This window comes from Coptis chinensis, chromosome 9 (assembly GCF_015680905.1).
Source record: "Coptis chinensis isolate HL-2020 chromosome 9, ASM1568090v1, whole genome shotgun sequence".
In the NCBI taxonomy this organism is placed as follows: Eukaryota; Viridiplantae; Streptophyta; class Magnoliopsida; order Ranunculales; family Ranunculaceae; genus Coptis; species Coptis chinensis.
In genome coordinates, this window is record NC_141464.1 from 597,319 (window position 1) to 601,276 (window position 3,958).

The 3,958-nt window shown below is 38.3% G+C and overlaps 1 pseudogene; it reads left to right on the forward strand.

Moving 5' to 3' along the window:
- Positions 1–2,854: 2,854 nt before the first annotated feature.
- Positions 2,855–3,331, forward strand: LOC147474323 (secreted RxLR effector protein 161 pseudogene; annotated as a pseudogene).
- The last annotated feature ends 627 nt before the right edge of the window (positions 3,332–3,958 follow it).

The window sequence follows — 3,958 nt, forward strand, 5'->3', positions numbered from 1 at the left end:
AGACCAAAGAGCCCAAAAGAGTACGTAAAAGGAAAGTGGCTCAGACTGAAAACCGTGAGTGTTGATACTCCGTGTTAGTCTCGTGCTACTAATTCAGTCTCGTCCGAGACTCCTTTGTCTGTTCAAGATTTCAAATTCCTACGAGTACTTTAGACCGCGGCTAATAAAAATAAACAACTTGGTTCACGAAATTTGTTAGTAGAAAAAGTTAGGGTAAAGAGTTACAAAAGAAAGAGTTAGTATTGTAATAGAAATGAAAATTAAAAAGATGAGGAGGTAGGGGGGGGTTTTATAGATGTATTCCGGTTATTACGTTAAGTCCGAGTCCTTCCCGGCAAAGGGTTTCATTTGATAAAACTTAATTTATACACGTTTATTGGTTTTCGCCATTTATTTTCTTAAGTCCGAGGTCCACAAAGTCAAAGTCCGAGGTCCACAGTCCAAGTCCAAGTCCAACGTCCGTGATAGTAAAGACGCTTTAGTCAAGTTACCTTACTCACGTGGGTTTGGTAGGATAGGTCGAGTAAGGGATCGTCGAAACCTTAGGGCTCAGATAGGTTCACAACTGGAATTACAACTTTTGGTGAGTAGGATTTTTAGGTTTCTTTTTAGTTGGTTTAATTAAATTAACGATAATGCAAAGAATGTAAATTACTACGGCGATTGTATGTAGGTAAACAAAAATAGAGAAACAGGGAGAGAGTTAGTCATACTCATGCGATAATCATTTTTCAACAGTTTATATTTCCACGTCATTACATCTCTACTTCATCTCGTTTTCGGAGACGACATCGAGTATTGATCCCTAGTGCATGCCCACATCTCTAGGTCGCATTTCACTAGCATAAGGAGTTTCAATAATACCGCATCTCTGGTATATTATTTCAGCTCCTGGCTCGATTTCACATCAGCTGGACGAATTGGAGAGCTGTCGGACACGAGAGAAGTCGCGCGCGAGACTGTCCTGGAGCATTAGCAGTCCAACTTTGTACAATCTCAGTCATTTTGGGACCGGATGTCAATTCTATGCCTAATTCCTAAGTAGTGATTCTAGAATATTAACGAGTTAATCCGGATTTTCACATGAGCAGCATAACCCTCCCCCTAAGGGGATTAGCTCATGGTCATAGGAGGAATAATAAAACTTGCTGTATACATTAATTAAATAAATGCAGGACAAGAATTAAACTAGAAAAGAAATGACTGTTATTAAGGTAAAAATAACTTACAGTATTTAAGCTGCTGAAATGGAAATGGCAAAATGTAAGCAATTGAAGAAGAAAATCTAACTAGGCGTAGCTAAAGCATTAATATGCCGGGGGGTAATAATGAAGGCGACCCTCATATATATAGGCCGATAGGGAGTGATCCGTGAATGTTTTAGATTTTGTTTTTATGCTAATTGAATGGTTCAAACAAAACTTTGTTTTAACCGTTTTAATTTTTGTCTTTTGCGATTTAAGGTTTTGTTTTAGTTTCATGTCAATTCAAACCACCTGGTTTGAATTGGTACGAGTCTTCTCTCTTGCCAGGTGGTATCAAATTGAAACCATCCTTTGCCACCTGCCTATGCTGACTCATCATGCCTTCTGGGTCCGCAGAGTGGATCCACCTAGTGTGTCCAGTGGCTACGCCGATTTGGCGTTTTTACGACTTTTTGTCCTTGCGCCGAGTTTGTCGCCCGGGTCGCTATGGAAGCTTCACTAGCCAACGTCGGCATCTAGATTTATCCGATTTGAGCTTCGGAAGTTTGCTGCTTCTTTATATGTGGACCCGTTCCGCACTGGTTCTATTCTTTTGGAAACTTCGGCTCTAGTCAGGCTTTGTTGGGCTTCACGGGGGTTGAGTGGGAAACTTCAATTATTCCCATATTCCCGTACTTCGATGCATTTTTTATCACTATATTTATTTTAATTGCGGAATCCTACAAAAGTACAAAAATATAATTATTACATGATTATTAAACACATAATCGACCAAAATGCTATGTCTCTCGGGGTTTAATATTACAGTTTTGGGTGCTTATCACTATGCAAGATGAGATAAGTTCCATGAAGAAGAACCAAGTTTGGGAACTTGTTGATCTTCCTCAAGGGTGCAAAATAATTAAGAACAAATGGGTTCTGAAAGTTAAGCGAACTGCATATAGAGCTATTGATAAGTATAAAGCTCGATTGGTAGCAAAAGGTTTTACCCAAATAGAGGGTATAGACTACGAGGAAACTTTCTCGCCAGTGGTGAGATTTACCTCAATTCACTTCATTTTAGCACTAGTAGCACATTTTGACTTAGAACTCTATCAGATGGATGTTAAGACAGCGTTTCTTAATGGGGATCTAAATGAAGAAATTTATATGGATCAGCCCAAAGGCTTTGAGGTAGAAGGACAAGAGCGCAAAGTATGCAAGCTCAAAAAGTCTATCTATGGATTAAAGTAGTCATCCATACAATGGTACCTTAAGTTTCATCGAGCCATTACTTCTTATGGGTTTGAGATGATTGAGGAGGATCATTGTGTGTATGCCAAATGATCTGATAAGAGTTTTCTTGTATTGTCATTATATGTGATGACATTTTGTTGGCTGGAAATGATAAGGAGTTGATCATTGCCACTCAGAAGTGGTTGTCCTCTAATTTTGATATGAAGGACATGGGCGAGGCAAATTTTGTATTGGGGGTAAAGATTACCCGAGATAGTTCTAAGAGGTTACTTGGATTATCTCAAGAGACTTATATTAAGAAAGTTCTTGAATGATTCCGAATGCAAAATTGCAAACCTATTGATACTCTTGTCCAAAAGGGTCATACTTTACATCTTGGTCTTTGCCCTAAAACAGAAGCAAAGAAGGAACAAATGGCTAATGTGCCCTATGCAAATGCAATTAGGAGTCTGATGTATGATATGATGTGTACTCGACCAGACATTTGCTTTGTAGTAGGATTAGTGAACCATTTTCAGAGTAATCCTGGACATGGTCATTGGCAGGCAGTGAAAAGGATTCTTAGATATCTTCATAAGACTTCAGACTATATGCGTTGCTATCAAGGAAAAAGAGCAAACCTTCACGGGTACAGTGATGTTGATTGGGCTAGTGACTTAGATGAGCGTAGATCCATGTCTGGCTATACTTTATTGCTTTCAGGAGGTGTTATTTCTTGGAGTAGTAAGAAACAAGCCTGCATTGCATTGTCCATGATGGAGTCTGAGTATGTTGCTTGTTGTGCTGCTGTTCAGGAAGAAGTTTGGTTAAGAAGAATCTTTAAGCGACTAAATGTAGTGCAAAATTCCAAAGACCCTGTCACAGTGTTTATGATAACATGGCAGCATTAGCATTCACTAAAGATCCTAAGTATCATGGAAAATCCAAGCATATAGACATTCGTTACCAACTACATTCATAATATGGTTGTGCGTAAAAAGGTGGTCCCCAAACATATATCTACGAAGGACATGGTGGCAGATCCCTTTACCAAGGCGATCCTAAAGGATTCCTTTATGGCTCATGTTAGGAGCTTAGGACTTCATAGGTTTTGATTTATGTTTGTAATGACCTTATGACTTGGATAGTTATTCATGCTTTTGATATCGTTAGATTTTTTTCTACATGAAATTATTCTATGCACACATTGTTTTCATATTTTTTTTAATGTTAGATTATATGGATATTCGTCATAAGGCAGTGGTCGTTCACTCACACGTAGACCACCTTGGCACATGAAATGTGAGCAAGATGAGATATGTATGAATGAGTTAAAATCTTTTACCGAAGAAAGGTTTATTAGATTTTAATAATCTCATGGCACAGTGGATGTGAACTTGGTACATTGATAAGAGCCCAAAACTGTAGTTTTAACCCTGTAACAGTCATACTTTTAGACCAATTATGTGAGTAATATTTAAGAGTTAACACTAATTACGTGTTTTTATATATTTCAGGCGTCAAAGTCCATTATGTGC